The sequence below is a fragment of the Phyllostomus hastatus genome, unplaced genomic scaffold (assembly GCF_019186645.2).
Source record: "Phyllostomus hastatus isolate PE091 unplaced genomic scaffold, TTU_PhHast_1.1 phas_scaffold_1066, whole genome shotgun sequence".
Classification (NCBI taxonomy): Eukaryota; Metazoa; Chordata; class Mammalia; order Chiroptera; family Phyllostomidae; genus Phyllostomus; species Phyllostomus hastatus.
In genome coordinates, this window is record NW_025334004.1 from 4,865,452 (window position 1) to 4,888,920 (window position 23,469).

Sequence of the window (23,469 nt, forward strand, 5' to 3'; positions counted from 1 at the left end):
CTTCACTATTTTCTACACACAATAAATAAGAATATAGTCCTTTATAAACTGTTTGATTCAGCCATGTGGCTTAGACTAGGAGGACTGTGGTAAATAGTTTTCACCATCATAATTCTTCCAGCTAACTTAAGTGTCAGTAGTCAAGAGCTGGCAGTGTAAACACATTCATTTTTTGGTGTAGAACTCTTTATAGAGACAAATAAAATTTTAATCTTATTAATAAAAATAAACAAATGATAACATACTTGTCTAGCACTTTGAAAATGTCTAGCTGCTCCATTGCTTTAACTTTAATGTAATTCACCTTGGTGGTGTCTGCTTATAATAGTAAAGCAGATTACAGCAACTGTGAAATAGATGGTAATATGTGTCCACATGTGACCACTGGCCATGGGTACAGACTGTAGCATCCTGGTCTGTACTGGCAGTCATTTGTACTGATTATTAAGTACTTTAAAGCACAAAGTTTCTCTGCACAGGTGAACAAGGAATAGTGGTTGTTTCTGGGAGGGATTCTAGGAGAACTGGGGGAGAAATTTTAAATTATTTTTGTTATATGAATGTACCTTTAGTTTTTTAAAAAAGGAAAAAAACCCACAACTATGGGAACTATGGGTGGAGCTGAACTTTTGGTAGTTCTAAGAAGCCAAGCCACCAGAAGAGAGTGGAGAAGGCCCAGGAGCTGAATGACAGACTCAGATAATTCCTAGAGAAATAGGGTCATGGCTGTTGGAGCCCCATGGAGGCTTAACTGAGCCGAGGCATGCCATACCAAGAAACCCCCAAGAGATGGGCAGTGTGGGTCCATTCCCGAACTTCACTAAGCAAATCTGAGGGGTACCAGAAAAGAAACCTCTTTCTTCTGGATTTTATCTTTGTCCTGGCAAAAGAAAATGTAAAATGCATTTTGGTCTGTGCCCAGAACTGTCATGAAGGGCTTGAATTTCATCATTCTGTTCATCTGCTCTCTCCTTTTCTTGTCCTTCTTGAGATGGAGGGGTTAGTAGTATCACAGGCCCTGTGCTGTGCAAGAGGGGGCACAAAGTGGAGAAGCAAGACACATAGGGGTTCCTTAAGCTGATGGAGCCAAGTGACCCCTCTCCAGGAGGACAATTCTCTGCAGTTTACTTTTATTTTGTGCTTCTGTTTCGAATAGAGCCTTGCCCACTTTGCACCTTGATAGATTTATTTTTGAATCTGCTGTCTCTGCGTGTCTCTCTTCACCGAACATCTATGCTATTAGCTCTGTTATTTCTTCAGACACATTCTTTTTCTTTCAAGACTTCAGGCAGAACTGCAGACAGCTGCAATTCTGTCTTTGACCTTTTTGATGACTTATGAACTTGTCTTCAGATTCCTCTCTTGGTTTCCACCTCATCTCAGTGTTGAAGGCTTTGGGACTGGGTCAAGGAGAAAAGTGTGAAAGATGTCTACATCTTCCATGGAGTGAAACCCTTTTCCCCATTCATATGTTGAAGCCCTAATAATGGAATTTGGAGTCAGAGCTTTTAAGAAGTAATTAAAATTAAATGAGGTCATAAAGGTGGGATCCTAATCTGACAAGATTGGTTGCCTTGTAAGAAGAGGAGAGAGCTCTCTCTCTGTCTCTTGTCCTGTGTAATCACACCAGGGAAAGACCTTATGAGCATGGGAGTGTGTGAGGCGGGCTGAGTCCAAATGTTACTGAAACCACAGAGAGAGAATCCTCTGACTATTTGGGTTTGCATGGTGATAAAAAGCATGGACTCTGGGATTCTGGCTGGAACCATTTATAGATATTCTGCCTCTATCAGGGGCTGTGTGACACGGGATGCAACACTCAACCTTAGTTTCATTGACAAAAGGAGGATAATTATATATACCTCATTCATGGAAACTAAAAAGGATGTGTGTAAAGCACTGAGCATAGTGGCAGGCACAGTTGCTGGGCCAAAAACAAACTCCTAAAAACATGAACAGGAGTAAGGAGATTCCAATTTCCCTTCTTTAGGCTTCCCTGCCTAGATTTATGCTGCCCCTACTTCCAGTCTCTGGGCTAAGAATAGAGCTCATTAAAGCAAATTATCTTGTAAGGGAGAGGTAGAGGAGAAGGTTTTGAATCAGCCAGTTGACAGCATTATGAGAAAGCAGGAAGTATGGGCCTGCTGCATCCAACCAACTGGCTGAGGATGTGTTTGCACCACTGAGTATTCATTTTCTGTGATCTAGAAATTGCCTAAATGTTTTAATTATGTTTCTTTCATTGTATTTTAATGAAGTGATAAATTCTTCCACCCACTTTTTATCCTACAATGGATGAATAACTAAAGACATCTTTGTAAAGTGCCAGGAATCAAAATTCGCTGGAGCTTTTTCTTGGGTAGTGAAATGATTGTGCTGATTTTGTTGGCTACTAAGCATTTTGGACCATGCATTGTGCTTGAGGCCCACCTAGAATGGGAGGAAAGTGGCAGAGGCTTCTTTAGCTTTATTTTTACTTTAGAATGAAAACAAGTCATCTCATCCTACCTCATTTATTTATTCATTTACTTACTCAAGAATCACTGGTGGTACACACACTGCATGCCAGGCATTGTGCCAGGTATGTTGTAATTTGGTGTTACTGGAGCATAACATATGAGGCAAGGATTAGAGAGAGAGGAGCTTGAGGATAAAGGGACCAGATGATACAGGTTTTGTATAGAATTTAGTGAAGGAGAGCCATTAATTGTTTCAACAATGAATGACACAGATTTACATGTTACATAAGTGACTTTAGCTCTAATGAGGGAAGGGGTTAAGGAAAGAGTTACTGTTTATAGTGAGGCTACTGAGGTTTCCCAGGAGAAAATGAAGGCAATGGATGTAGGGTTGGATAGTGGACACCTGAGGGTTCCTCTTTTCTCTCTTCCTCCTTTCCAGATGCCAGTCTTGATCTCAATCGGCATCTGTGTGGTTCAGAGGAAGCTGATTCTACCTGTGGCTTCATAGGGGTACAGCTTGTTAATTAGGCTGAGATGGGACTCACTGGAGATTTGGAAGAGGCGGTTATTTTCCAGACAGTTGGAGGCAGATGTGAGGTTCAAAGCAGCTCCTAGGAGAGCTCTTGAGACCTATCCACTCAGCCTGAGAGAGTGAAAATGACCAGAGAACATTCTCTGTAGCTTCTCTGACCCTGACCACTTTTATCCTTTCCAAGGTTTGTTGTTTCCTGTATTTAAGCTTTCTATTTGGCATACATAAAATGGTTTCTTATTTTCTCTCATGCAAAACCCAACTGATGCAAGGTGGTAGTTAAATCCATGAGGGAGATTAATATTTCTTGAGAAAATGGTTTCCAGTTCAGAGGAGACGTGGATAACATGAGAAACCTCGAGGAACAACAATATTTGGAGATCAGTGGAAGAAGACTAGAAAGGAAACTAGAAAGGAACTGCCTAATGCAAATAAAGAGAATTCGTAGAGTAGAATATCATGGACACTAAAATATTAAGTTTCAGAGAGGAGGAGGAATTACCAAACTACAGTAAGGGAATTTCGTAAGATAAGAATTAAAGAATGGCTGGAAGATTTGATGGATGAAAGATCAAGTGGGACCTTAGTGAGAATAGTTTCAGTAGAGTAGATAAAGATGAAGTCATACTGTAGGTTGAACTGGGAGAATTAGTCCTGTCCAAAAAGGTAGTATGAATTTTAGCTGCATAATACTTTTTAAACACATTGCTACATTTCTGCCTTGGGAAACTGAGATATAGAATACCATGTATCTCGGTTCCCCAAGGTAGAAACTAGACACTCAGTTCTTTTCCAAACTTCCTTGCTGCAAGAGTACAGACATGTAACTTGGGTTCTTCTAACAAAATGCACCCATTTGTAATTTCTATTCAGAAAACACTGACCAGAAGAAGGAAGCATAATACAACTCTGGCAAAGATAGCTGAGGTCCCCACTGAAAATATTTGTGGTACAGTATATTAAGGACCAGAAGATATCCATACCCTTTGATCCAATTATCTTACTACTCAAAATTGAAAATAATTATTGGAAGCCAAAAACTATACTTCTGAAGATGATCACTGTATCTTTTATCTCTAAAAAGAAAAGCTGGAAATGAACTAAATGTCCACCCTTAGTGCAATAGTCTAATAACCATGATACATCTACTTGCTGGAATACTACTCAATCTGGGGCTTTCCCATCAGTACCCATCACATAGTAGGAATTTATTAAAAAATAATTGATTAAAGTGACAATTATGAAGACTGCTCATGGGAAAACTTTGATGATTTGTGGTGATAATATTCATGACAGCAAAATTTTGTATATGTGATTATAGCTATGTAGATACATGGACTCTAAATGAACTCAAAATTCAAAAATGAAAATATTTGAGGTAGAGTAGGGAGTAGGTGATTTTTTATTCACTTTGTAATAATATTACCGTGTTTGTTACTTATATACTTATACCAAAGTAAGTTAACTTTCATAAAGAAAAAAACAGTTAAATAAATCTAGCGCAATTCCTGCTCCACTACGGGCTTCAACTGTCCTTGTGCCTTTCTGCCGTTTTAGGTGATCCCATCAACAGGCATCAAGAGTTTCCACTGATTAGCCCACCAAGCCAGCGAAGTGATGACTCATGCCTCAGGAAGCTGGCTGCTTCTGTGACATTGCAATCCATCAACACTTTCTCCGGAGACTCCCACCTCCATGCACCTTCTGAAAGAAATGTGAGAGAACATTGAAGAGAGCAAAATCTGTGCTTGGAGCTCTGCTCTGTTTCTTTGTTTGACAACTTTAATTGGGCTTGTGAGAAGCGACAGGATCTGGGGAAGGGAAGAGGCTTTGGTTGTGTGCAGGTAAATGCAGGAGGAAATCTTACTGTGGTGGTTTGAGTCTTTTTAAATGCTCTCATTTTTCTCGTTTAACAAGAAGTCTGAAGTTAGACAGGCTTGGTGGCTCACTGAGGAGATTAGATATCCAGGCTTTTTCTAGCCTTCCTTCTCTGTGTGTGGTTTGTATGCCCCTTGCCCCAAGAAAGCTGCAGCACACTCATGTTCCTGGTAGAAAGAAGATGAATCACCTATAGACTTACACTTACATCTGCTTGGCCAGAACTGTGTCAAAGAACCACCCTTAGGTCCAAGGAATGCTTGGAAAGTTTTTATTCTCTGCTTCATATTTTCTATTTTTTGTTTAGTTTGAAAGGAGAAGTTCAATGAACTTCCTCAAGTGTCTGTGAGGGTCCAGTGATGAATGTCAAAAAAGCATCTTATCTAACTCCAGGAGTGTGGGGTGTGCTCACAATATACTCCGTGAAGCTGGGCCCCCGAGGAACCAGTGTGAAGTCCTATTGAAATGAGGTACACATGGATTCCTAAACTGTTGAAGAATAATTTGTATATATTTTTTACTTTAAAAAATAAATTTTAGTTTTTTTTAAAAATCAGAGACCAATAGTTTAATAAGACATAATGAAACCAATGGTCTCTTATCTTCCATACTTTCCTCAGTTTCCAGGATGTGATAACTCAGAAGCAATTGCTATGACACTTTGAGGGCATGTATCTTCTGGAATTTATCTTCTGATTTCTAAATAGCATATTTCTATTGATACCTGTTGATATCAGTATAGGTATCTGCTGACTTCTAGTAATATTTCACTCTTAGTGTTTATTGAACAGCTATTGTGAAAAGTGAGGATTTGCTGTCTTATGCTTTACCCCACACTATACACACACTTCCCTGCCCTTCTGTTTAGACTGAAGTTAATAATTGCTTCATTAAAAAATTTTGTTGAGTTTTTAATGTACCTATCAATAATTCATGCCAAACTTTGCACTGGAAGTATAAATCTCACCTCAAATGTTAAGACTTACCCAGTGTCCTCTTTTCCTCCTAGAGCTCTCTGTTGCCTTGTTTGAATCTAGGCTGCTGCATAGTATTCAATTTGGGATTTTTTTCTTCTCTAGTGTCTGGCGAACTCTGTTTACTAGTCTCTTAGGTAGAATGACTGCCTTCTGGATCCCCTGTTTTTGTCCTTCTTGAATTGTTTCTTCATCTGGGTGTCACATATCTTCGATTGATTTCCTGAGAGGTAAGTTATTTGAGACTTAGCGTATTTGAAAAATGCTTCTTTTCCTACCCTCACCCTCAATGAATAGTTTGGCTATACATAGAAGTCTAGTATGCATCTTGTTTCTGAAGACTTTGAAAGTTTTCCCCACTGTCTTCTCCATTGTCAGTCTGCATTCTAGCCTTTTCCATTGCGATTGAGAAATCTGATAAAATTCCGATTACTGATCCTTTCATGTGACTGGCTTTCCTTCTCTGAAAGCTCTTAGAATCTGCTCTTTATCCCCAAAGAGAACTTATTTTTGGATTTGTTTATTTCTTTTTATAACTTTCTCTTCTTATTTTGTGGAGAAAAAACTTTCCTTTTTTTCATGTTAACTTATCTGTTGGGGTAGCTTATCTTCTGCTTCATGCTGTGTCTTTCTCAGAAGTCTTACTCTTTATTTTAATATTTGTCTTTCATGTGGAGGGCTTCTTAAATATCTTCTGATTCTAGCTGTCCTGTCATGTTTAAGATTGATCTTTGGCTGCAAAAGCAGTGTGCATGCGTACATGCCTGGCATTATTTGAGTGGTTGGTTTTACTATAGGTTTTTCAAGCAAAGACTGCTGTTTTGTCAGGGATCCTCTTGGGTTGGTTATTTTACTGTGTGTTCTTCCAACACAGACTTGGAGGTATGAGCCTGGCCGCCAGCATTCTCTGAGCATGTACGGCAAAGGCACTTAAGATTTCACCATGCAGTCACGGTAGTCCCCAGTACTTGGAAAACTCACTCTGTTCCTCCCCTGTGCCTTATGTTTCTTGTGTAACCTCTCTAGGAGAGTTAATTCTTAATTTTCTGTGGGTGGAGGAAATATAATTGGCTCTGGCTGCCAGGCTGGGTGAGGAGTTCTAAGAGTCTATTAAAAATTGTTATGAAATACTTAGGATATTCAAAAGGTACAAAAAAAATGAAGTTAAATTTCTAGAAATATAGTCATTAGTTATCTAGAAAAAGTGCCTTCTTAAATATACCAAAACCCAAAGTTAGAAAACACACACACATTATTTATTTGTTTATAAAACTTTTATGTATTGATTTTAGAGAGAGAGACATTAATTTGTTTTCCCACTTATTTATGCATTCATTGGTTGCTTGTTGTTGGTGCCCTGACCAGGGATGCAACCCACAACCTTGGCATATAGGGCCAATGCTCTAACCAACTGAACTACCTGGCCAGGGCTCTCATACATACTTTTTAAAATAAATGGCTGAGCTGACATGGACATAGAAGGAATCATCAGAGGCCAAACTAAGGTAAAACTGAATCTAGAGAAGTAAGCAATGAGCAATTACTTATCCCTGACAATTTAGGACTTTGATTTAATGGGTACCCAGAGACAGTTGACAAAGCCCAAGTCTGGAAACGTAATAGTTCAGGTAGTTCAGAAACCTGTGTATGCAGTTAGCACTCCCAGGGGAGTAGACTCCAGGTAGACTCGAGGGTCTACCTCATGCAAATTTGAGATAGATACATTTTCCTCTGCAAAAGAAATAGTGAGGCAAAGAAACTCAAGTCTCCCCATCTAGACTTTAACCATCCTCTTCTTCCTCACATCTACCATATTTCCTAGGTCCCTGGAACCTCCAGGTTCTGAGACTTTTGGGATTCTCTATCATAAACCCTCTTGCTTCTTACCTTTGCTCCCCACATGCAATAAGCTTTCTGCCCCTTATGATTTGCTGTGACAGTTGTCACATTGCAACATGTTTTTAGATTTTGTAACTGCTATTTGTGCTCTTTATCCTCATGGGTGTATGCCTTTATCCCTTCTGTGGAACAGAGCGGTGTTTTAGGAAAGGGAGAGGTATATGTGAATAATTCATCTGTAACCATTTTCCACAGGAAGGCCAGAGTGTAGTCCTGTACTAGTGCTTTCGCCACCCATCCCACAGAAGAGTTTCCTCAAAGACTGCAAACAGTGCTCTGTCTGCTCACAATTTCCCACTCTGAGCAGCTGTTAATTCTCACATTTCCTACCAGCACTCATTGTTCGTTCATTGTCTCTCTGCAACCCCATCATGCTTCTGCTTGTCCTCAGTCTGAATATTTGGATTTTTTTTATTGTTGTTCAATCACAGTTGTCCCCATTTCCCCCCCATCACTCTCCACTGCCCTACCCACCGCCACCTCCCACATTCAATCTTCCCCTAGCCCCGTTGTCTTTGTCAATGTGTCCTTTATAATGTTCCTTGACGACTCTTCCCTCTTTTCCCCTGTAACCCCTGTCCCCCCTCCCCTCTGGTCAATGGCAGTTTATTCTTTATTTCCATGTCTCTGGTTATATTTTGCTTGCTTGTTTGTTTTGTTCATTAGGTTCCTCTTATAGGTGAGATCATATGGTATTTGTCTTTCCCTGCCTGGCTTATTTCACTTAGCATAATGTTCTCTAGTTCTGTCCATGCTTTCATGAAGGGTTGGAGTTCCTTCTTTCCTTCTGCTGTGAAGCATTTTATTGTGTAAATATAGCAAGTTTTTTGATCCACTCATTTACCAATGGGCACTTAGGCTGTTTCTAGCACTTGGCTATTGTTAATTGTGCTGCTATGAATATTGGGGTGTGTGGGTTCTTTTGAATTGGTGTTTCAGGATTCTTAGGGTGTAATCCCAGCAGTGGAGTTGCTGGGTCAAAAGACAGTTCCCTTTATGCATTTTAATATTGGGATTTTAAAATGTATTTCAGTTGATGCTAATGTGTCACTAAGTTTGAAAACCACTGCTTTTCATAGACTGACACTTGGATCAATCTAGTGGAGAATATTCAATAAATCTGTGGTGGTTAGCAATATTCTGAGCTAGGCTAACTCCAGCTACCGCTTCAAGTTGTTAAGCCATACTAGTTTTGATAGCCTGCAGTTTGTTGCCTGCTCCCTTCAGAGATGTATACTGTGTGTTCACATTTTTACACATGAACATGTGCTTTCGGAATGTAGTCAGAAACTTCACAAACTGCTTTACTACCTTTGATGGGTACTTGCGGAAAGTTCTGAGAAAATCAGATCGATTTTGTTATACCAAAAGCAACTCTATGAAAAACACTGTCTGCAATAAGACAACTATATCTATTTTTTTAAGTGAGAGAAAAAGATAAGACCAATTTGCGATGATGCCTTTGGGAGGTTAGGACACTTTTCTGAGCTACCATCATCATCAATTCCAGGCACACGTAATTCAGTAATACATTAAGTCAAAAGCGTTGGCCAAGTTTCTAACAAGAGTGCCTGTGATCTTGGCTGTCAGTTAAAAAGGATGACATTATAATGTGGGTATTTGCCTTACCTTCAGAGAACATTTATTGCACCTTTCTTGGTCAAGTTTGGTATTGAAGATGGTGTGAGGAATAAGAGGTAAATAAGACATTTTCTTACTCTAAGAAACTTATGATCCAGAAGAAAACGTGCAATCTAGAAAGGGAGAAAGCTAACTCCAACCTAAGAAAAGCCAGGGAAAAGGCTACTGTGGAGGCACAATAACAGAACTTCTTTGGGAACGCCCCACCTCCTTCCTTCAATTATGAGAAAGCTGAACAGAGCCTTATTCTCCAATATAAGACATGGAAGATGAAAAGGTCCAAAGAGAATAGATGAGTGCCCGTGCCATGCCCACTTTGAAGGTGATTGGTACTTCTTAAGTGCCTATCACGTGCTGGGCATGGAACACACTTACGGTAGCCTGTGCTCCCACCTAGCACAGTGAGTGGTTTCATGTGTGATGTGGGTGATTCTGGCTGCTTTGTTAAAAGATTTCCCCTTCTACTTCTCTCTGAATGGTTTGGGTACTTGTCCTCAGAATATCCAGGTTCAGTGATGCTACCTGTCACTATATAATATACTGGGACATAGAAACTATGTCCTTAGAAATTCCCACTGGGCAGTTAGGTTCAACATGAATAATAAAACCAAGTGTTCCAAGAGGTCTTAGAGTTCAAATCGTTGGATCTTTTGTTTCCTTGATATTTCTGATGGGATAGATGGGATAGCACTTCATAGCCATATAAATTTTTTGTCAATAGGGAGCTCACTGCTTCTCAAGGAAGTTTATCACTTATATGACAGTGAAATTATTTAAAAGTTTGTTATTTTGAGCTGAAATCAATGGACCACATTTAACCTTCTTGGGCATTTAAAATTCTGTTTCTTCTTCAACGTACACGAGCATATTGAAAAATCCCAATTTTTGAATTCAGCCTAAGGAAACTCTTCATGAAACACAATATCCTTGGTCTTCTTTATTTCCAATTATCTCCCTTCACACCTTGCTTTGATTTCAATGGAAGCTTTGCAGTTCATAAAGCTCAAAGCAGAAGTAGGTAAATTTCTAGACAAGAAGAACAAATACTGATATTTTCATTTCTAGTCAATCTAGCAGCACTGAAGAATGAAAGCCTAGCTTTTCAAATAAAAGGCTTTTCACAGAATGACTTCTTTTACAGCTTTTATAACAGAAGGGCTTCTAGAAATTAACCAGCAAGTATTTATTCAGTGCCTAATACTTGTTCAGGCAAGCGACATTAAGGATGCATAGAGGTAAAAGATTTAGTCTCAAGTCTCAAGGAGATTTCTCATTGGCTAGGGAGACAATGATATATTTGAAATACAAGCAGGGACTACAGGGCAGATTGGAAAATATGTAAAACTTTTTTTGTAAAATTTTAGTAGTGTCTCAGTGAGAATAATTTGACCTCATGGATTAAATCCAGACTGAGAAACATAAAACTGACTTTTATTGTTAGTTAGTCTGATGTATTTTATGAACAAAGATTAAAAAGAGATTTTCCTCCCATGTCTATATTTTTTTTATTAGTTCTGTCCCACAGAAAGTCAATGCAAACCATATGTATAATCTTAAACTTTTTAGTTAATATTAAAATACTAAAATAAATAGGTACAATTACTTTTAATAATGCATTATTGAACCTTTAATATCTAAAGTATTATTCTAACATGTAATCAATATAAAAATTAACAAGAGTTTTACATTTTTTCATACTAAATCTTCAAATATGATATATCTTATCCTTATGGTACACCTCAATTCAGATGTTAAATTTTTATCAGAAGTAATTGCTTTGTATCTAGATTTTATAAAATTTACAGTTGAAAAAGTAAATTCACATTCCCAAGCTGTTCCAAATACACTTAATTAAAAAAAACTATGTTAAGCATCAATATTAAAATTAAATTAAAAATTAAAATTTAGTTTCTCAGCAGCACTAGTCATATTTTAAGTACGTAGCCACCACATGTGAAGTATTTATTAGCTATGTGTGAGGCACAGCTACCATAATGGACAACTCAGGCCAAGTAAATGAGATTATGCTCAGGATGCTAATATTTGAAGATTTTATAATGTAGGCCTAAAGGGATCTTATGGCTTGGTATAAAAGTGAATTTACCTACCAAATACACTTACTAAAGTATAAGATATATACAAAAATATATGCCTCAATGAATGTTCACAAAATCAAAACAAACATGTAACCATTACCAGACCAAGAACAGAACATTACCAGCACTCCACAAAAGTAGGGGTCAAGATTCATTTTTTTCCCTCAATATAAACACCCCATTGACTCAGCACAGTGTATTGAAAACATAATCCTTTCCCCACTCCACTCCAGCCATCTTTGTCATTAATCAAGGATACATATATATGTGAGGGTCTGTTTCTGGGCATTCTCTTCTAGTCCATTGTTTTATTTGCTTATTTTTGTACTAATAACTCACTGCCTTGATAATTATAGCTTTATAATAAGAACTTCTGGTAGTAGAAGTCCTCAAACTGTTCTTTTTAAGATTTCTACTCTTCTTAGCTCTTTTATATCCATATATATTTTAGAATCAACTCATGAATTTCTACAAAATGCTCTGGGATTTTGATTGAGATCGGATTGCATCTGTAGATCAATTTGGGAACAACTGACATTATTATAGCGTGGACTCTTTCTGTCTATGACCATGGCATGTCTATGTATTTAAGTCTTCTTTAATGTCTACCAATATCTGTTCTTAATTTGTTTGTAGGTCCATCATCTTGCAAATGGTTTGTTAGATTTATGTCTTAGATCTTTGATTTCTGAAATTCTTTTATAATGTCATAATTTATTTTTTTCTAATTGTTGTCAGTATATACAAACACAATTGACTGACAATTCAACAAGCTACTAAATTCATTTATTAATTATAACTTATCTACAGTTTATATATACAATCATGTTGTCAGCAAATACTGATCTTTTCATTTTTAAAATTTCTGTCCTTCTGTTTTTTCCTCTCTTGACTCTTTGCATCGTGCGGGCCTCCAGGAAAAGGGTGAGTAGAAGGCAGAGGTGAGTGCCTTCTTGTTTGTTTCTGTTCACATGGGAAGTTGTGATGATTGCTGCCATTTTTCCCCAGATAAGCTCTTCAGGTGAACAAAGTAGTATTTTACTAGCTTCCTAAGAACTTTCATTTTATCATGAATAAGTGCTGGTTTTTTTTATTTTTGACCACTATTGAGGTGACTCAGTTATTTTCCCCCCTCCTTTTTTTCTGTTAGTATGTAAATTTAATTGATATTCTACCCTTACTTTTCCTGAATAAAGTCTTTGGTCATAATGTATTTTTTTTCACTTGCCACTAGAGCTATAAACTTATTAGCATTTTATTAAATTTTTACAGGTCTTTGTATGAGGAATATTTTCCTTTTTTTCAGTGTCATTGTCATGTTTTTGTTTTTAAACTACAGTTATGATCATAAAATAAGTTGTGAAATTCTCTTTTTCTATTATGGAAGAGTTTGTATTTAAGGTTGGTTGTACCGTATTTTGCTGTGTATAATGCGTACCCACATTTTTGTGTGCATTATAGTCGGGATTATTATACCCATCATTATACCCATGGTATGTAATCATTATTACCACATATAATGTGCATCCTTATTTTTCCATCAATGATTTAGGCAAAAAGTGTGCATTATACATGGCAAAATACAGTATTTCTTCCTACATGTTTGGAAGTGAGGTCATCAGGGAGGCCATCTATGTTAAAATTTTTCTTTAGGGAAGTTTTTAACTATAGATCAATTTGTTTGATAGATTACTCAGGTTTTCTGTTTCTTTTGAGGGCAGTTTTGGTAAATTGTGTCTTTTAAGGAATTTATTCATTTTTATCTAAATGGTCAAAATACTATTTTCTTATCTGTATTGTCAATGTAGGATATTAAGTGATAGTCTCTTTTTTGTTAATGCTATTGTCTATTTTAATTCTTTTTATTTTCTTGATCTGTTTTTTTCGGTGGTTTGCTGATTTTTCTTAGTCTTGTCAAAAACTTTATCTACTCTGACACATCTTTTTAATTTCTGATTAAAAAGAAATCTGATTCTTTTTATAGTTCTGATTCCTTCTTATAGTTCTTTTAGGTGTAATTTCCCCTTTTTTTCTAACTTCTTATAATGGACACCTAGATACTGATTTTAAGAACAACTTCTTTTCTAATATAAGCATGTAACATTAAACATTTCCCTCAGAGAATATTTCAGTGGTACCTTCAAGTTTTCTTATGCAATATTTTCATTATTGCTTAATGATATTTTGCTTATTTGCTTAAAGATATTTTTAAAAATTTTAATTATGATTTCTTTTCATAAGACATAAGGCACTTATATAAGTTCTAAATATTTGAGAATTTCATAATTATAGTTTTGCTATTAATTTCCTGCTTCATGTTGCCATCACTGCAAGAACCAATCTGTATAATTTAAATACTTTGGGATTTGTTAAGCATTACTTTCCACTTAAAATAGAATTTTTATAGTTTCCTTTACCCCTTTATGTACATCTTAAACCTAATAATTTAAAATTTCATGATTAGAGAACTACATTTCATGATAGAGAACTACATTATCTGAAAGTCTTGTGCAACTATTCCTTTTTTTGTTGTTTGTTTTAGTCAAGAATTATATTTTTAAGTTCTTGCTGGACATTGTGTATAAAAATTATAGCAATAGCATGAGGCTCTGGTTGATTATATCTCATTGCAGACAGGTTTATTTTGCTTTTGGCAGGCAGTTGAGGTAGGAAAGGCCACCTTAACTCAGTGTGGGATTCAGCTATTCATGATTGGGTTGCAGAGTTTTGGGTGGTTAATTTATTTCTGCTTTTCCTTTACTCCTAAAGTGTAGCCTTTTAGGGGTTCCTGAGAAAATGAGGAATGTTGAACAGGGCTCCCCGACCTTGACAGATACCCAACTCTAACCATCATCTATGAGGTTTTCCAAAGATCTGCTCAGTTTCTCCATGGCTTGAGCTGCCACTTTGTGCTCACATGTGTAGGCTCTAGGCCCTAGCATCTCCTTTTCAATTAGTAAATGCCTTGGTAGGAAAACTGTTGCCAGATGTCAGGCTCACCTCTCTGAACTTCTGTCTGGAATCTTAATTCTCCAAACACTCATGGCCTTCAGCGCTCTCAGATGCTTTTAATAGGTTAAAACCAATTTTGTCCAGCTTTCCTAATTGTTCTCAGTGGGAGAGTCAATCTGAAACAAGCTAAACTGACATTTCAGTGGAAAACCTTCTGAGTGTTTGCCGCAGGCTGCCTTAGAGACTTGGCCTTCCTTCTCCTTCCACTGTGCTCACTGTGCTTCTGCTGCCCTGAAGACATTTATTAGGCCGGGGGAGGGAGAGAAAGAATTCCAGGCATAGGAACAGCAAGCAGGAAGGTCATAGGTGGGGAGGAACAAGCTCAGTTCCCCAAATGAGATCTCTTGGTTCCCAGATTGGGTCTCTCTTTATAACTCCTATTCCCGGTTAGTTAATCTTTTTAGCACTGATCAAAATTGTATTAAATTATTATGCAACTAGTAGTTTAATGCTTACCAATATAATAATTTCATATGAGTGGTGTAACAAATTATTACAAACTCGATGGCTTAGTATAGCACAGATTTATTCTGTTATAGTTCTAAAATCCAGAAGGCCAAAATCCCTTGCACTGAACCAATGCTAATGTGTCGACAGGGCTGGCTCCTTTTGGAGGCTCTATGAACCTCTGTTTCCTTACCTTTTCTAGCTTCTGGAAGCCACCTAATTGCATTCTTTGACTTTTGATTTTCTCCGTGTGTCACACCAACTTTTTTTTGTTTTGTTTTTACATCTCCTACTGATTCTAACCTTTTCTCTTCTCTTATAGGGACCCTTATGATTACATTGGATTTACCCAGATGACCCACAATAATCTCCCCACCTCTAAATCCTTAATCACATCTGCAAAGTCCCTTTTGTCATTGAAGATAACATTCATAGGTGTTCAGATATGAATGTGGGTGTCCCTGGGGAGTTTTTATTCAGCCTATCACATTCAGCATGAACAGTAAGCTCTACAAGGGGTGGAAGTTTTTTTTCTTGTTCACCATGGAATCTCTAGTGTATGGTCTACAGTAGCTACCTGAGTATTGGTAGAATGTGTACTTCATCTCTAGGCAGCAAGTCACCTCGATGCATGCTGACATAGAGGCTTTCTCAAGAAAAGTGACAACAGAAAATGATAGGAGATCAAGAGTTACACTGAACACATATAATGTACCTATAACAGGGACTGAGCTGGGAGTTTTACGCTGGTGCCTCCCTTAATTTCCGTAAGCCTTCTGAAGTGAGTCCTGCCGTAGTTGTTTTGTGGATGAAGACACTGAGGTTCAGAAAGAATAGAGACACTTTGGTAAGTTCATATAACTGGTCTGTGGAAGAGCTAGATTTCAATGTAAATCTGTCTGATCCCAAAGTGTATTGTTCTTTTCATTTGATGCTGACAAAAGACGTGACTGAAATGTTAGAGTTTCTTTCCAGGCTTTCTCTTCTTATGTTAACTAAGTGATAAATAATTCTTTGAATTTATGACTCATTCATGTTATTTGAAAAAGTGTGTTGGTTTATATTTTTTCAAAGTCAAGAGGACTGACTTTGTTCTTGGTTCTTCTAAGTTTTCTAATTTCTGTTTCTAAGTTTTGTTGTATTTATGGATATAATTGTGACATAAAAAAGTGTGAGTGAAAGGAAGTAGAAATGTCTAAATTTTTATCAGTAACCATCTGGTAACAGGAGTGTTCCCAGATGGGTTAGATTTGGGGGAACTTTGTGAAGGTTGGCATGGCAGTCCTGAGTGGATCATAGAGCAACAGATATTGGGAGCCTAGGTCCCTCCCCTATCATGTGACAGCACCGCCTGTTGTAAGAACAAGTGACAACGTCCCATCTGCCTGCCTGACAGCCACAATTTGGGGTTAAAAACCCCATGGAATGCTACCTGTTTGTTTAAGTGCTTTTCTAACAAATAAGAGCACCCTCTGACTCCCTAGGAAGGAAAACAGGGATGCCAAAACACCCCTCCACAGTTTATTACTTAAAAGTTTCAATTTTTCAAAGTTGCCTGTTTTCTCTACTTATAAGATTACATGTTTTTTACAAATACAGTCAGAATGTCATTTATCTATAAAACACCCACATAATCTTGGTTAGTATTCCAGTGAATATTCTTCTGAATATTTTCATATGTATGTATGTATGTATATATACATACACACAAATATACATTCATATACCATTTTTATAAAAAGTGAAATGCTGTTCTTCATGGTGAGTTTCAAACTTACTTTCATACTTAATATTTGCCATTATATTTCTAAGTTAGTTTATGTAGACTTAGTTTGAATATTTTCTTGTAAGAGTGTACTGTAACTTATTCTTTCCTTACTGAAGGGTACTTTAGTTGCTTCCATTGTTTTCTCTTATAAACAACATAGTGATTAGTCTCTTTTTATATATTTCTACAGATGGTTTTTCAAATCAAGTCAGCAAATATTTCTTTTTTTTTTAAACATAAGTCAAAGCTTTATTTATTTATTTATTTATTTTTAGGGAGGGAAGGAAGGGAGTGGGAGAGAGAAAGAGAGAGAGAGAAAGAGAGAGAGAGAGAGATCAATGTGCGGTTGCTGGGGATTATGGCCTGCAACCCAGGAATGTACCCTGGCTGGGAATCGAACCTGGGACACTTTGGTTCACAGCCCGCGCTCAATCCACTGAGCTACGCCAGCCAGGGCTGCAAATATTTCTTTACTCTAGATATTGGAGGCATACAGATAATTAAGAGAGACATTGTCCATCCCTGTAGGCTTATAGTAGAGGAGTAGAATTAGTCATTAAATAGGTAATTACAAGCAGTAAGAAGGTTATTAAAGGGAAAACTTAAAGTGCTATGGAAATGCACAGTAAGCAGTTTTTGCTCAGTATTGTTGTGGCAGGAGTAGTCAACCAGAGGACAAGTCAGGATGAACAAAGGTTTGCAGGTATAATGGGTCTAGTGGCATCGGGTACTTTAGGTAGAGCATGTTAAAGGCCAGGAGTCAGAGAAAGCATGATGTGTTCGTGACTGTGAGGAAGGCTAGGATGTAGAGTGAATAGAAGAGAGGAGCAAAATAATGTTTGAGACAGAGAGAGACTAGATTCAGTGAAAGGAGTGTTAGAAACAAATATTAGGGACTTTTAGGACAGGGAGAGACATGATCACTCTGAATTTAAAATTTTCCTTATAATCAATAGCATTCTATGATTATTTGGATTAGGGCATGAAAGGAGAAATTAAGTAAGAAGCTTGGGTTTTGGCTTCAGCAATATAAGTGGAAAATGTGTACCATTTTTTGCCACATCCTTGGTGGAGAAGCAGCTTTGGGGAGGGAGGAAGATACTGTTAGCCTTAGACATTTTGAATGTGGTTGCATCTAGGTACCAAAATGAAGATGTCTGTAAGTAAACGTATAGCTTACAGTTCACATGAGAGGACGGAGCTAGAGATGAGTGGTCAGCCTTTAGATGGTAATTAAAACCATGGGAGATGGTGTAATCCCTCAAGAACAATAGGATGAGGGCCAGGACAGGGAGCTGAGGAATTCCTGTCATTGAGGGTGGCCTGGAGGAGATGGTGACAGTGGTAGGTACTAAGAAAGAATATGCAGAGAAATAGGAAGAAAACCAGGGAGTGCAAAGTCACAGAAAGCAAGAGAAGAAAATAATTGTTCTGAGTGGTGAAAGTGGTAAATTATGGCAAATGCTGAAGCAGGTCAAGTGATGTTGGAGGTACGAATGTAAACTTAGTACCATGGAGAGCACAAGTGACATTATTGAGAAAATTTGGTGGAGTTGTGGGGAGTAGAATAAGGAGGTAAAGAATGTGGCAAACATGCATGATACTTTCCTTAGGTTGTAATTCAAGTAGTAGAATTGGCAGGTCAATGCTATTTCATATAAATTTTGACAGATTTTATCTATTTATTTTTCAGAAAGGTTTTATAAATTTATAGTGTTTCCTACAGTTTTATGAGTTTTCATTTTTATATGCCCTTGCCAGATTTTTAAAATATCATCCCATATTAACTAATAAAATATCATCCCATATTAACTAATAAAATTAATAAAAAATAAGGAAAACCTAATTTAAATTTAATTTGACTACTAGTATAGCTTAGCATCTTCTCATTTTTTATATGATATTTAGTCCTTCTTTTTCCTATATTTTGTTCTTTTTCTGTTATGTACTTTGATTTAAAAAAATTGTAACATCTTTATAAGTCTTGATGATTTAACCTATGTCTGTCATATATACTGCAATGTTTTACCTTGTTTATTCTCCTTTTCTGTCATGTAAAAATCTTTAAAAATTCTATGTGTAACATCTAATTGTCTTTTCTATTATGGTTTCTGTTTTTGTTCTTTTCTTCTTTTCTTGTCTGGTAGGGCCTTTCTCACTCCAAGTCCATAGACATATTCACTACATTTTCCTCTAGTGAATGTATGGTTTTATATTTTCATTCAGATTTTCACTTCACATAGAATCCATGTTGACATGACATCTAAGATGGGAACTCAGTAACTAGTTGTTTATCTCAAAATGCTCCACACTAATTTAGATTTGGAACCTGGAAAACAGGTAGATGAGCAAGGTGAATGGGGAGATTAGAATGAGTAGAGATTCTAGGCAGAGGGAATGGTATGTTCAAAGCCCTGAAGTGGAAAGGTGCCTTGTTTGACAGGAGCTCAGAGACAGGGAGACAGTAGTTTGTATAAAGCTGGGAAAATAAGTGTGGAGCTGGTATTAAAGACCCTTTAAAAGACCTAAAGTTCCTATTAAATGTTTAGTTTTTATTTCAGATCAACAAGCAGTCAAGTCAATATTTTAAGTGCTAGCATGATCATTTTTAAATTTTGAAGGAAACAAAATGCACTTAATTTGAAATTGGGATAAGCACTGGGAAAGAGCAAAAGTGTTTCTAGGGAGATCATCAGGGGAGACTGCTTTAGTGTCTATGTGGAATAGTTGACAGTAGCTTAGGTTCAGCTTTGGGCAAAGGAGAGGAGAGAAGTAGTAGAATTTAAGATATTTAAAAGAGAGATAATCAAGATCTGGTTTAAGGAAAACGTTAGTCAGAATTTGGTTGGAAAATAAAACTACTTAGAGGTGTAAGCAGGAAAGGATTTAGCAGAGGGGGATTGGGTGTTCATTAAACCATTGTAAGTCCCTGGAAAGCACTGCCTGGATCCCCTGGGTGATTCAGGGGAGAACTATAAGCCACTGTAAACAGAGCTGCCTGCTGATGTCGAAGAAAAAAAAACAAAAGGCTTTTGATTCTCTTCTACATTCTAAATTTCAGGGTCATGCCTCTTATTGTGGCAGTCTAATCAAGAATCAGCAGTAAGATATCCCGGATAATCCTGTGTCCAGGCTTCTACCCTCCATTCTGTATCGGAGGGAGAAGGAGGGGAAAACGGTGCCAGGTACCAGCAGGCAATCTGACACAAGAAGTGATGGGCAGAAAGGCAGCAGTGATGACACCTGTGTCTCTGGCACCGGTAACACTATGGATAGTTGTGTCTTTTGTAGTATAAGAAATCGTAGACGATGATCACATTTGAGGATCCCGGCAGTAGTAGGAGTATCTGTATAAGTTATAAATGTTTACATGACCCTAAGATGTTCCAGGCACTGTTTTAAATACTTTACATGCATTAACTCATATAAACTTTACACAATTTTATGAAGCAGGTATTAGTATTATTTTCATTCACAGAGGAGAAAGCTGGCACACCAAGAAGAAACTTGACAAAAGACACAGAGCTCGGAGGTGGTGGAAATGGGAATTCAACTCAGACAATCTGCCTCCAGAGACTCATTTTAATCCCTAGAAACTGCTATGGAAAAATTTATACATTTGGTTTTGGAAGTATTGAGTTAGAGATAATGTTGGGCCCTTTGCAAAGTAATGACAAGTGGCTGTATGGTTTGAAGGCTTAGAGGTCCAGCTGGAGGTTTTAAGATTTATCATATTGTAAATCATGTTGTGTGTCTGAATGAGATTGTGTGGGTGAGTGCAGAGTTAGAAGAGGCGACTGGGCTTGGAGGAGCTCAGGCATTTCATGGTCCTGTAGAGGAGATTAAGCTTTCCAACGATCTGCAAAATAACAATTGTGGAGGTGGGAGTAAAATTAGAATATTATGATATTCTAGAATCCAATGGAAGAGAAATTTTCAAGGAGGAGAGTGTGGCCAGGAATGTCATACAGAGTACATTGGTGCCCTTATCCGGTGTTCATCTGATAGAATGACAAAAGTAGGAGCATAGATACAAACCACTTAAGAGTGGTTAGGAGTGAAGGCAGGGTGAGGGGGCAGGACAGGTTAGCAAGTACCCACTATTTTTTAAACAGAATTTCACTGCAGCAAAGAGAAGAGAGATTCAGCTCTGGTTGCAAGATAGATAATTGTGTTCAAAAAAGTCAAGGGAGTTAAAAACTTTTTTAACTCTCTTTTTAAAAAATCATTTGCTTGTTTTTAAGGCAAAGAGACTTAAAACTTTCTCTGTTTAAAAGTTGGTGAAGCCCTGGCTGGTGTGGCTCAGCAGACTGAGTGCTGGCCTGCAAACCAAAAGGTTGCCGGTTCGATTGCCAGTCAGGGTTCATGCCTGGGTCATGGGCTAGGTCCCTAGTTGGGGGTGTGCAAGAGACAATTGGTCGATGTATCTCTTGTACATTGATGTGTCTTTCCCTCTATTTCTCCCTCCCTTCCCCTCTTTCTAAAAATAAATAAATAAAATCTTAAAGAAAAAGGATCCACCTGGCTGGCATAGCTCAGTGGATTGCGTGCAGGCTGCGAACCAAAGTGTTGCAGGTTCGATTCCCAGCCAGGGTACATGCCTGGGTTGCAGGCCATAACCCCCAGCAACCACACATTGATGTTTCTCTCTTTCTCTCTCTCTATCTCCCTCCCTTCCCTCTCTAAAAAATAAATAAATAAAATCTTTAAAAAAAAAGTGTTAAAAAAAAAAAAGAAAAAGGATCCAGTTAAGGGGGAAGAATTTGAATAGATAGGAGAAAGATGCTATAGTTATTCACATGACATTCCCAGAAGGTTTGGAAGGATGAAATTCAGTACCTGTGAAGGTTAGCTGTAGATAGGAAGTGGGTTACTTCTTTTTTTAAAATCCTAAGAAAGAGAAGATAGTATGGTACACAGGGCTGATAGCATGAGGTCGATGACTTTCTGTTTTATGGCATTACTTTTCTCTAAACAGTAAGAGATGTAATCTGCTGGAACATGGGGCTGTTAAAGTAAGGTAGGGGAGGACAGCCGAGAATTGAAGAGGGCTGAAGATCAGAAATTATTGTGCTGGTGAGGAGGGCATTCTGAGAAACATCATAGGATTGCAGGGAAGTGCTGTGTGCCAATTTGAAGACGGTCATCAGGCATTCCTTAATGAAACCAACATGGCCTATTGTGTGACATTTTTGTAGTTGTTTTAGCTGCTGAGTTATAGACATGGAGTGCATAGCTCAACTTACCCAGGGGTGAAGATTTTTATCATAGAAAGCAGCAAAATGTAGAGAAACAAAGGATTTCAGGGGATAGGTAAAAGTGTAATTAAAATGATAGACTGTCAGATAAGGGATACAGGGATAATGAATTGGCGGAAATTAGAAGGATCAATGGATTAGAGGTCACATGGAGGTCAAAGGATGGGCAAAGGAGGAATAGCTACAGCAAAAGGGAAGGGGAGAGATGGTGGAATGCATGGTTAATGACTGAGTGGTAGAACAGTTTTTATGTAACAAAGTCTCCCCATTTGAGCCTGAAGGGCTGAGGTTGGAACAAGTCATTGGAGATGAGGAGATGGAGGAGTGAGGCTGGATGTCCATGTGGATATAAGAGTCAGTCAGGATTGTGGGAGGGACTTGATTCAGTGAGAAAGAACTTACCCAGGTATATTTTATATTTTATTACATTGTTATGTTTATTGTACTATGTTATATTAACAGGAGGAAAATAGCCAAATGTTATCCTTATAAAACTACTCAGCAATGAGAAAGAACTATTTTGCTTGCATTACGTAATTCCCCTTAGGCTCAGAGACTGACCAGCCTCCAGAAGAAACAACACATCGCTGTGGGTCTGAAGGAGCTGGTGTGGCGTCGGTAACAGTGCACGTTAGTGTCAGATAAAACGGAATTTGAATGCTGATGACAATTGGTAATTTTACTTCACCTCTTTGAGCCTGAATCTTCAAATCACTGAAATGGAATTCCTAGTGCCGATTTTATGGAGGTACTGTTAAAACAAAGCCAGACAGGGGGTGCGACATGTGGACCACGGTACCTGAAACTTAACTCAATAAATTGCTCAATAAATCTAAATTCTTTGCCCGTGAGGAGTCCTATCCAGGTAAATGCCAGAATGGAGAATAAAGCCTGTGAACTGCCCCATTGGGTTTTGGTGGGAAACAGTTTTCCAAATGATAATTTTGTGCAAAAAGACAAGCAAATGAATAGTTTGTCAAAGGTGGCAAGACATCTCACTTAACTACATTTCTTTATAATATGGAAATTTAATTCCATTCTGTAGTGATTACAATTCAGTCTCTGGAGATAATTGCACCCAATTATGATCTTGTTAAAATAACTTTGTAGAGAGAAATTCAGCTAAACAATGAGGTTGATTACCCAAGGCTTACATCAGAGAAATGACAAAAATAGGCCAGAGTCCTTGGTTGAATATTGATTAGTGAATGAAAGCCAGGATTTTTTTTTTGAGATTCAAGAAGTGTACTTTTCTTTCAGCTCAAGGGAGGTCTGGGAAAGTTAGTGGCGATTGTAACCACTTGAGGGTAGAAAATACTGTTTTTACTATCATTAACAATGATAAGTACAATTTGTTGAGTGTCTGTGAGTACCAGAGCTTTCTGAGCATTGACCAATCTTTACAAACACTCTCTGGGTGAGTGCTCTGCTTCCTATTTTTCAGGAGACAAAACTGAGGCTGGGGAAGTTGGAATGACTCACCCAAAGCCGGATATTTGAAA